Here is a 12,570-nt window from a genome sequence, read left to right on the forward strand (position 1 = left end):
ATAATCTTAATCCCCAAAGGAGTGAGATTTAGTCAACTGTGGGCTAGGAGTCTCCAGAGCTAGCCAGAGCTAACTTCTTAAATTTCAAGTCACCCATTGCTACTAACCAAGTAAGCCTGGGGTAGGGTAGAGAAGCGGATGTCAGTTTAAGTCCCTTACAAAAAGCCACTCCTGGCCATTACTACAGGGAAAAGTCCCGCAGAGCTAAACAGTCAAGATGTGTGAGACTTCGTCAAGGACCAGACCGCAGAGTTCAAGGAGGCCTTCCAGCTGTTTCAATGAGCAGGTGATGGAAAGATCCTGTACAACCAATGAGGACATGAGGGCTCTGGGCCAGAACCCCACCAACACTGAGGTGCTCACGATCCTGGGGAACCCCAAGAGTGATGGGATGAATGTGAGGGGGCTGGACTTGGAGCATTTTCTGCTCATGCTCCTGATGGTGGCTAAGAATGAGGACGAGGGCACCTATGAAGATTATGTAGAAGCAATTCAGATGTTTGACAAGGAAGGAAATGGCACCATCATGGGTATTGAAATCTCACAAGGTGTTGTCACACTGGGTGAGAAGATGACAGAGGAAGAAGTAGAGATGCTGGTGGCAGGGCATGAGGACAGCAATGGTTCTATCAGGCATGAAGCACTGGGAGGTATATCCCATCAGGGTGACAGGTCCATGGGACACAGCTCATCCTTATGGTGCTGAATGGCTGAGGACCTTCTCAGTCTCCCAGAGCCCATGTCATTCCCTGTGGGAGATTTTCTACCTAGCCTGAAGGCTCCCTAGGCTCTCTCATCACAGCACCTTTCCCATCTTATCTCTTTTGGACCATATGTGCCATCAGCATTCATCAAATAAGCTTGCTCTCTGTGCCCAATGCCACACCCCCCAAAAAAAGTTACTCCCATTCTCATACTTGCCATCATCCCTATTGCTCAGAAGTTTCTGAATAGGACACACTATATACACACATACGCACATACACAAGAGAATGGAAATTTATCCCATATCCTCTACTTCCTCAAATCTATGATAAAGAAACCTTAGAAGTACCAAAGATACTGAAAATTAAGTACTATTAAGTCATTTTGATATCATTAGAGTCAAAAGTTAAAAAAAAAAAATTGAGAGACAACTGGCTTTCAGGACCGTTTGATTGGCCCCTAATTCATCTGTTTATTTCAACAAGTGTTGACAATGGTAAAAAGAAAGTTCTTGAGTGAAATTAGGTTTGGTTTCCAAAGTATTCTTTCAAACAAAAAGAATCAAATTATCAACCTAATTTAAAAAGCTGCTAAACACACATGTGCACATGCCTTCCACTTGTGTATGTGTTCACGTGTTCACCTGCATGCTACATACACATGCAACAGACCTACATCAATTTTCATCACCTTTCACCCCACTGTGCTCAACATGATTTACACATAATAGGCCTTCAGGAATTTTTTAAATGAAATTATGGATGTTGTAATCAAAGTGCATATAAGTGACCACATACATATAGTTACTGACGTCAGTGATTGATACCCCCTCAGAGAGCTTTCAGCTTTCAAAGTATATGCCAAAATGTATGTGCTCTGAGAACGCTGTGGAACTAAGGGTCAGAAAATGTCCAGTTTCCATCTCGTCACAGCCCCTAACACTATTATTATTTACGGAGGGCCAGTGATTTGCTTGGCACTGCACACTTCACAGGACAAAGCTGTCTCTGCCCAGTGGGGTCTGAAGAGCAGGGCTTGTAGGACATAAAAGACAAGCAAGAACTGGCAAGATAGAGGAACAATCTAAGCCTGTGGCTTAAAATGACATTAAAATAACCATTAAAACCAGGTGCCTAACACACCCCACGGTCTAGGCCAAAAACACAGGAAAATAGAAGATTTTTCACCCTTTAACCACAGGCTGTTTGTGTAATTGGTAAGCATCAAGAAAGGGAGTGATAAATTCCTCCCTAGGTATTTGAGGAGAGAGTTGTATTGTTGTGAGCGTTGTCATTATACATTACATGCCCACAGTTTCATAGTTTATGTTGGGACACATACAAGAGTGTGACGCACGGTTTGGTTAGTTTTAACAGGCAAAGAGGTATTCTCCAGGTTGCCCAGGATAAAGCTTGTAAAGACTAACAACATCTTATCTAAGAAAAGGACCATGGAAACTTTTTTTTTCTTTTCTTTTTCTTTTTTGACAGAGTCTAGCTTTGTCACCCAGGCTGGAGAATGCAGTGGTAGAGTTTGGAACACTGCAAACTCCCCATCCTGGATTCAAGCAATTCTCCTGCCTCAGCTTTCCAAGTAGCTGGGATTGCAGGGCTCGCCACCATGCCCAGTTAATTTTTGTATTTTCAGTAGAGGTGGGGTTTTGCTATGGTGGTCAGGCTGGTCTTGAACTCCTGACATCAGGCGATCCAACTGCCTCAGCCTCTCAAAGTGCTGGGATTACAGACATGAGCCACTACTCCCAGCCAAATATGTGGTGGCTCATGCCTGTAATCTCAGCACTTTGGGAGACCAAGATGGGAGAATCACTTGAGCTCAGGGGTTCGAGACCAGCCTGGGCAACATGGGGAAACACTGTCTCTATCAAACAATTCAAGAATTAGCTGGGCTTTGTGGTTCATGCCTGTGACCCCTCCTTCTACTCCGGAGGCTGAGTGGGGAGGATCATTTGAGCCCAGAAGGTTGAGTCTGCAGTGAGCGGTGATAGACACATTGCACTCCAGTCTGGGTGAGAGTGAGACCCTGTCTCAAAAAAAAAAAAGAAAAGAAAAGAAAAAAGAAAGCAAAGTATCTGGAGATACTTTTGAAGCAAATAGGTCTTGACTGTCCCTCAAAGACACAGCCTAGAGGTATAAGATGTGTTAACAGTATCTCTGTTTAAAACACCACCTACAGCATTTTTTAAAGCATTTTTTTCCTCAAAGAACTCTGTACTAATTCATAACTCCCAGGCAATGTATCACAGATAGCTCAAAAGCTGATCCTTAAAGCCATCCTGAAGAATTCTTTCCATTTTCCTTGTGATTATTAATCACACAGATCCTTGGGGACCATCAGAGTGTTTCTGCCTTTTTCCCTGCTACTTTAACAGACAAGGTCTACAAGTATAAAATCAAGATAGTTTTCCAGACGTTGGATGGCTCTAAGCATGCCTAGAGTTTATGATTCTGTATTGGTACAGGTCTGCTTCTGATACCTTCCACCCAGATTATTGAATAGCAAGTTGGCTTTTTTTTTTTTTGGTTTTGGTTTGTTTTTAAAGTTAGCCTCCCAGGTTCTGGCCCCCAGGTTGCCATGCAGAAGAAAGCTGGCCTGGCTACTAAAATCTCCTCCTACATTCCAGGAATTGTTTTTCAGTTCCATGCACCAATGCTAAGGTAGGCAAAATAATTTCCATGCCAACTTGTGCTCCACCCTGCTACCTAGGAAACGAAGCAGAACCGACTCTAGCTTTCCCTGTCTTACAGAGATTTCAACAATCCTGCTTTTGTTGTTGGTATCTTACCTTCTGTTCTCCAGACATTTAAGGGAAGTCCCAGAGGGATAAGGGATACCTAGAGATCAATCTCAACAGCATGGAGATTGCTCTGCTGTGTTATATTCAAAACTCTCCTGATGGAGAGAAGGGGACTAGATTTAATTCCCTGTTATGAACAGAATGTTCATTCCACCCCTCTGCCCCCACACATTTACATGTTGAAATCCTAAACCCCAGTGTGATGGTAGTAGGAGGTACAAGCCTTGGGGAAGTAACTCAGTAATTAGACTGGAGCCCTCATGAAGGGGAATCATGCACTTATAAAAAGATAGCCCAGAGAAGTTTCTTACCTTTTTTCCACCACATATTGATACAATGAGAAGGCAAGGGTTTGCAATTCAAAAGAGGGCTTTTACTATGTTAGCACCCTGATTTCAGCCTTTCAGTCCCCAGAAGAGTGAGGAATAAATTTCTATTGTTTATAAGACACCCTGGATATGGTTGTTTGCTACAGTAGGCTGAATTAAGATACATTCTGCCTCCAATAGCTATGAAAGTGAATACAATACATGAGGAAACAACGTTTAGACATCGAAAAATGGGCAGCAACAGTACTATGATTCCAGAGAGAGGGGACACAAATGAGGTGAGTCCCATGATTTCCTCCAGACCTGACTGGAAGTGGTTTATACCACAGGTATAGACCTATTGCAAGGATCATCCCAAACATAACATGGTAGTTTCCTTAAGTAAACGCTGATGTTCAGCAAGACTCAGGTGGCTGTAATTTTCAGGATGAAGTACCAAAAAGGAAGGAGGTGTCTCCTTCAAAATTCATGTGTTGAAACCTTAACAGAAATGTGATGCTGAACGTGGAGTCTTTGGGAGGTAATCAGAATTAGAGGAGGTAATGAAGGGGGGGTCTCCATGTTGGGATTGATGTCCTCATAAGAAGGAGAAGGCAGAGCTCTCTCTCTTTGTCTATCCGTGAAGACATAGCAAGAAGGCTACAACTCAAGGACAGAGCCCTGACCAGACAGCAACTCTGCTAGCACCTTGACCTTGGACTTCCCAACCTTCAGAGCTGTGAGAAATTTCTGCTGTTTGAGTCACCTAGTTTATAGTATTTTGTTATATAGTCCAAGGTGACTAAGACAAAGGTGTGTAGAGAAAGAGCTCTCAGAAATCATCATGTGGTCCATTTGAATCTGTTATTAATACAAAATTACACATGTATGCTATGAAACTATGTAAGGCAGTGTACCAGGAAAATACAAGTTACATAAAGCAGAATACCAGGGAAATAGCAGAGTTCTCAGAGGACAGGAAAATGCCCTAATTACTATTCACCAGAACACAGAGTCCTCATGGCATACCTGGACACTAGATAGTGATCCCAGGAAAGACGAACCTTAGTAGTGACTCAAAATTTGCCTTAGAATAAAGACTACTCTAAACCCATCACGACAAAGCTCAAAAACAAACTTCAAACGGGACAAGCTCAACTAACTCTCTACTCCACATTAATACCCTTTAAAGACATACAACAAATGTCAGGGCAAAAACAAACAAACAAAAAAACAGCCATGAGGACCAGGAAGATAATATTGTCCATAATCAAGACAAAAATCAGTTAGTAGAAAATGACTCATATAGAGAAGATGAAAAATGGAATTAGCAGGACTTTGAACAGCTATTAAGGAAATGATAATTATGTTCAAAACAACAGAAAATTAAATAGCATCTTGTAAAATAATATATGAATACAGTTAATCAAAAGCAAAGTTAGAAAATATGTTCCACGGAAAAGAAATTTTAAAATACACATCAAAATTTGTGGAATTTCGAGAAAAATTTATAGCATTAAAGTTTTATGTTAGAAAAGAAGATCTAAACGCAATAATCTAACCTTCCACTATGAAAAATAATCTAGATAAAGGAGAACACACAGAACTTCACATACATAGAAATGAAAAAAGAGTAAAGAAAATTGTGCAAGTCAATGAAATAGGAAATGAACAAATGATAGAAAAAGTAAATAAAACCAAAATTTTATTCTTGTTACAGAGCAGTAAATTGGTAGGCTTAAAGCTCTAGAGAGAAAGAGGAGGAGGAAAAAAAAAAGGAGGGAAGACAGGGAGAAAGAACATAAAAGTGAGAGAGACAGAGAGTAACAGAGAGAGAATAAACTAATTTCAAATTACCAACATGGGGAATAAAAGAGAGGGCATCACTGGAGATGCCACAAACATTAAAATATTTTGAACAACTACATAACAAATTTGACCACTTAGATAAAACTACAAAATACCTTGAAAATTACAAATTACCAAAACTGACTGATGAAGAGATAGAAAATCTGAGTGATTAATAATGCCAATGAAAGTGATTAATAATGCCAATGAATTTGTCAGTAAAATAAAAGATATTGAATTTGTGAGCACGACCTGTACACTAAAAACCACAAAGCATTGCATTAACTACAAAATAATGATGATGCCTAAAGAAATGGAGGGTATAACATGTTCATAGATTAAAAGACTCAATATTGTTAATATTTCTATAATTTAATTTGTAAAATTATAAAATTAATGCAATCCCAACTAAGTTAACAGTAATCTATATTTTTGAAAAAAATTGACAAGTTGAAAATACATATGGGTATGCAAATAACCCAGAATAGCAGGGAAAAAAATACAAAGAGAAGAATACCTGATTTTATGACTTACTCCTAAGTGTGCCATTATCATAAAAATAGAAATATATATTAGTGGAACAGAATGACAAGTATTAGTTTGTTCTCACACTGCTGTCAAGACCTATCTGAGACCAGGTAATTTATAAAGGAAAGAGATTAACTGATTCCACATGGTGGAGGAAACCTCAGAAAACCTACAATCATGGTGGAAAGGAAAGACCCATGTCTTACACAGAGGAAGGCGTCAAAGAGCAAATGAGTGAAAGGGAAACGGCCCCTTATAAAACTGTCAGATCTTGTGAGAACTCACTCACTATCATGAGAACAGCATGGGGAAAACTGCCCTCATGATCCAATCACTGCCCGCCAGGTCCCACTCTTGACACATGGGGATTGTAGGAATTACAATTTGAGATGATATTTGGGTGAGGAGATGGTGCCAAACTATATCAGGAAGTCAGAAATATACGCACACATATATGTGGGTATGCATATATGTTAATTTTGACAAAGCTACCAAGACAAGCCAATAGAGAAAAGGACAATCTTTTGCACAATGGTATAGGGGTAAGTATTTATACATATGGAACAGTGAGCCTTGACTCTTTCCTTCTGCTACATAAAATATTCACTTGAAATGCATCATAGATGTAAGCTTCCAAAAGAAAACATAAAACTTTTAAACGAAAACAATGGAAATCTTTACAAACTTGGAATAGGTTAAGATTTCTTAAATGAGTCACAAAGAATACAGCTCATAAAGAGAAATGGGCAAATTAGATATCATAAAAATTAAAAAAGAAAACATCTGCCCTTTAGAAGGAAGACACTGTAAAGAGAATGAAATAGCAAATAGACTGGGGGACAATATTTGCAATAAATATATCTGGTAAAGGAATTACTTCTAGAATATGAAGAACACTTGAAAATCAGTAATAGATCAAATAACCCTATATAAAAATGTTTTGATCCAACACTTAACAAAAGAAGAGGTACAAATAACCAATAAGCACATTAAAATAAGCTCGACAGCTTTATTCATCAAAGTAATGAAAATTAGGACCGCAAATAGATATCATTATAAACCCACTAAAATGGCTAAAATTAAAAAGCTTCTCTGTCCCAAGAGTTGGCGAGTCTGTAGGATACCTGTTCTACACTGCTGGTAGAAAATGTAAAATATTACAACTACACAGGAAAACAGCTTGTCAGTTTCTCTAACAAGGTAATCATACACTTACCATTGGACATAGTACTACTAGATATCTGGCCAAAATAAACATAAACATATGTCTACAAAAAGAGTTGTATACGTATGTTCATGAATGTTCATAGCACCTTTATTTGCCATAGCCCAAATGAGAGACAACCCAAATGTCCATCAACAGGTGACTGGATAAACAAATTGTGGCATACCCATAAAAGGAAATTATGATAAGCAATGAAAAGAATAGACTACTTTCATGCGACAACATGGACGTTTATACTCTCTTGCGTAAAACACTGACTTTACACAAGAGAGTATAAACTCTAAGATTAGAATTACATGAAACTCCAAAAAATACAAATCTAATCAGTGGTTGCCTGTGGCCAGAAGTTAAGAAATTGAAATGACTACAAAGGGGCACATTTGGGGACTAACAAATGTTCTATATTTAAGTTGTGGAGGCGGTTACACAGGCTTATATTTTCAAAATTTCTCAAAGTATATGCTTAAAATGGGCATAATTTATTTAACTTATACCTATCTAACTTATGCCTCAGTTAAGTTGATAATTTCTTTTCTTCTCCCAGTACCAAAATACACACACATCTACAAACTCTGCCTACTCCATTCCTGTCCATATGCCACATCTATGGACTCTTTTCTTAGGTCAGTTACTTCCCAAGTGGCACCTAAACAATTTAAGCCAATAGGACCCTGGGCACTGGGGTACTTTGTAAGCCCTGCCTGTATGTTTGGCCATATGAGTTCAGATATTCTTCAATTTTACTCCCTCTGGAATCTGCAGCTATTCAAATCTGCAGAGTAATGAATGACTAAAAGCTGGTGGCAAAAGACAAGTATTTAAAGAATGACAGAAACAGGAAGAAACGCGTATCTGGGGAAACTCATTAACTGTCTTTCCAGTGATGAGTGACTTCCAGAGGGCAAGAATCAGTATGTTCTACATCAAAGTCTCCCTGTATACTTTTGAAGGAAGTTATTTCTGTCTGCTCAAAGATATTATGAAATGCTATACTTGGTGATAGCAGTTACCACTCTTCCACCCCCTCATTGGCATAGAATTACAACACAAGAGAATAACAATTAAATATTATTTGAGCTGTGGTTTAGAATGCATACATTTAGGACTTTAAAGGCATTGACATTGAGCATTGCCAAGGAGCAGTGTGATATGACAATCAAGTCCTTGAGAAAATAAATGATCACTCCACCAGAATGCTTAAGGTCAGGTCTACTTCGGACATCGTACCATCTTACAACTATTTTGATCTTCTGTATTTTTCTTTTTTGAGAAACGTTTTTCTGAATTTCTTTTATTTAGACTTGTTAAAGCAGCAGGCAAAAACAGCAGGCCCATAAAATGATCTTTTCTCCACGGATGTATGTATGTTCCTTGATCATCATTTATATAAACTGAGAAAGTCACATGAATATTCCAAAAATGGTGTAATATGAAAAAGTCACCTCCATTATAATCTGTGATATTTCTGCATGTGCAGTTCATGTACTATATTCGTTGTGATGTCATTTCATAGAATGACGGTATCTGGGTAGCAGAAGAAAACATTAGGCAAATAGGGAAAACAATTGAGATTAGAAGTTTTCCAGGAAAATGCTGTAAGGCAACAATAAGTATATGAATCATGGGAAGAGAATTATCTGGAGATCTCTGGGGACAAAAACTTCTAAGAAGCATACAAAAGAGTTATCATGATTCCTGCTGGTAACTTGAGCCAACTTCAAAGCTTTCTTTAGGGGATTATGCCAAGAGGACCCATTATCAGAAAGGAGTAGTTAATTAGAGTGAATTATTACTATGTCCGACCTGTCTTAAATGGAGTACAGCTGCTGAGTCACACTATAAATGAAATTGGACCATTCATCTGCTTATGCAGTTTGTTTGAATTTTACATCTGGTTTTTAAAGACTGAACAGTGACACCAGAAAAATAAAAAGTAATCAGAGAGTGTAGCAGACATCAGCTCTGAAGGCCCTCTTCTCATGTATTTCAATCATGCAATATGCTTTTCTGAACATTTTTAACACTTTAACGATCAATCTGTTTTCTTGAGGTGTTATTAAAATATAGAAATTCTGTTCTATCATAAAAATAACCATTATTCCCATATGTATCTGTTTAACTATACCTATAGTGCTTGCAATTCTTGGAGTCTTACTATCTACTGCAGTTGTATCATAAAGGGGAATTTAGACTGAAGGTCACAATGTAATCAAGTCATTTTCTCATTCACTCCTGAAATAAAAGGAACAGGTGTATGGTCTGGGAGGAAGACTGATTGATGACTGATTCTCTAAAAGAGTGCTTCTTTTTTAAATTTCTTATTTTTTTCTTTTGCTTTCCCTCTCAGTAGGGTTCACAAAATATCATGAGAAAGCAGTTTAATATAAACATCTTACTCTAAGAAAAAAAAATTGTGAAGTAGAATGGCACAGACAACTGATAAAAGAAGATGCGACACATTTTTTTCCTCATTTTTGGGGCATACGCATCTGGGGATTTCATACATAAAGTTAAGGAAGTAAACAGATGTCTGCTGTTGATAACAATCTCTGGTGAACTTTCAGAGATCAGTAGTGATTTGCCCAATGGCTCTCTCCTTATCAGAATGCCATTATAAATCCTCACCTGGGAGTTAGCACTTCAGCCTGCCCAAGCACCATTCATCTGGCATCAATCCTGGTCATAAAACAAGCCCATGAGTAACACAACAGCCCAGGTGTCTACAATTTCTAACTTCCCTATCATCTGAAAGCATGCAATCACTTTTGAATCACGGTTTCCCTATCTCTATTTAAGGACAGTGAAGAGAACTCTAAGAATTGTAACCTAGTCTCAGACATTCTTTGGTTGAGTGTAACACTCTTGATCATTTCCCATCGAGTCAGTAAATACTGTAAGTGATCAAAGAGTAATGACATACTGCAGGAGTGTGAAAGCAACTGGACTCATATCAGCAATGCAGCTTGCATAACCTGTGAATGCCTGATCTTGAAAAAGATTGTCTTGACTTGCAAATGTGTTCTTCATTCAGCAGCCAGGAGAGTATGTTGGTACCCAGATCCATAAGCCTCAAACATCTAAAGTGGTTTACACTGCTAAAGATAAGGCAGTAGTTGTGGCCAAAACCATTTCTAGCTGAATATATATTTTTGTCTTGGGCTTGAAGACACAAAAATAATGTATCAACTCTGAAGTTTATACTTAGTTTAAAAATTAGGGAAAGAGGACTAGATAGAGGTGATGGTTACAAAGCGTGAATGTACTAAAAAAGGACACTGGATTATACACTTTAAAATGAAGAATTTTTTGTTGTGTGAATTTCATCTTAATAAAAGGGAATTTTAAATGAAGAGAAAAAAATTAGACAAGGAATTAAGGCCAAAGCATTCTGGGGACAATTCCTAAATAATTCTTTCATTCCACAAACATTTTTTGCACACTTGTAAGTAAAGTAAATACTAAGTAAAGCAATACTAAGTTTATGGAGCTTAGAAAATTAAGACACTTATATTCTCATACTTGAAAATCCCCAGAGGATTTAGAGCCAGAATTTCTAGTCTTTGTTCTTGTTGTTGTTGTTATTCTAATAGACTTCTGGGAAAGAAAACCTTTTCTCTGTCTTGTCAAGCTAAAGGCTCCAGAGTTAGAGATCCTGGCTTCCATCTGTGCAAGTCTAAACATGCTGGTTAACCTCACCAAGGCTCACTTTTTCCATGAGAAAATGAAGATAATAAAGGCATCAAGCCTCAGAAGGACATTTTGAGGATTTAATTAGCCAACACAGGTAAACATTTAGTATAATACTAACATTAAATTGATGTGAAGCTTGATTGTTGACGTTATCATGTAACTTCATCATTTATGTCAATATAATGTTTAAAATTGTTTTTGTTTCTGTTGTTTCTAAGCACATTTCCATGATTGTACAGTACACCTTAATGATAATAAAGTCAGCAGCTCAGAATCAAATTAATTTTTAAAAGATTCTAAATGTGGTGTATCTTACTGGTATAGTAACCATGATACTGCTATAGGACCATGACGCTATAGATTCAACGAACTAGTTAAGAGCTCAATCAGTTAATTCCTTTCTTTTCCTTCAAGTCTCCCCACTCCCAAATGTTGCCAAAACCCCCCCAAAAAACAAACAAAAAAACCTGATTGATCCTTAGTCCCCAGAGAAAATTCTGTTACCTCCTAAGATAGGCTTGCTATCTTGTGAAACAGCATTTAAGCTAGTAAAAGTTTTGGAGAATAAGAGTGAAATAAATACATCTACAACTACTTGCAGTTTATTCTTTTACCATTTTTTTGAAAAATTAACTTTATCACTTTATTAAGGAATAATTTACATGTAATATAATGCCCCATTTTAAATGTACAGCTGGTGAGTTGCAACAAATATATACTCTTATGTAATCACCACTCCAATCAAGATAGCAAACATTTCTATCATTCCCCCAAGATTATCCTTGTGCCCTCTGCAATCAACCCCACCCCATCCTTTGCCTCAGGCAACTATGTATTTGTTTTATGACATTTACATTAGTATAGTGTCATCTACAACACAGCATTTACATATTATGACCCACAATTTTTTTTGTAAAGGTCTAAAGATAAAAACATTTTTCACATGTTTAAATAATTTTTCAAAAAGAGTATTTTATGATATGTAAAATACTTATAAAATTAAAATCTCACCTGTGATGATGAGCATTTTTTCATGTTTGCTGGCCAAAAAGAAAAAAAAAATTAAAATCTCAGTGTTCACAAATAAGGTTTGATTGGTATAGCCACACTGTCTCCTTATATATTGACTCTGGCTGCTTTTGAGCTACAATGACAAAGTTAAGAGGTTGAAACAAATACAACGTGGCCTGAGAATACTTACTATCCGGTCTTCTTACAGAAAATGGAATTATACAGTGTACAATCTTTTGAATCTGGCTTCTTTGCTCACTGAAAGCTTTTGCAATTCCTCTATACTGTTGCATGTAACAGCAAGTGGACCTGTTTATTGCTGAGTAGTATTCCACAAAATATACCCCAATTTGTTTCCTTACTGCCATATTCATGTACATATGAGTTGTTTCCAGCTTGGTGCTGTCATAAATGATCCTGTGTTAACTTTCTGACACAAG

At 37.6% G+C, this 12,570-nt stretch overlaps 1 pseudogene; it reads left to right on the plus strand.

Moving 5' to 3' along the window:
- Nucleotides 1-225: 225 nt before the first annotated feature.
- Nucleotides 226-714, plus strand: LOC108309325 (annotated as a pseudogene).
- The last annotated feature ends 11,856 nt before the right edge of the window (nt 715-12,570 follow it).

This window comes from Cebus imitator, unplaced genomic scaffold, assembly GCF_001604975.1.
Source record: "Cebus imitator isolate Cc_AM_T3 unplaced genomic scaffold, Cebus_imitator-1.0 Scaffold93, whole genome shotgun sequence".
NCBI lineage: Eukaryota > Metazoa > Chordata > Mammalia > Primates > Cebidae > Cebus > Cebus imitator.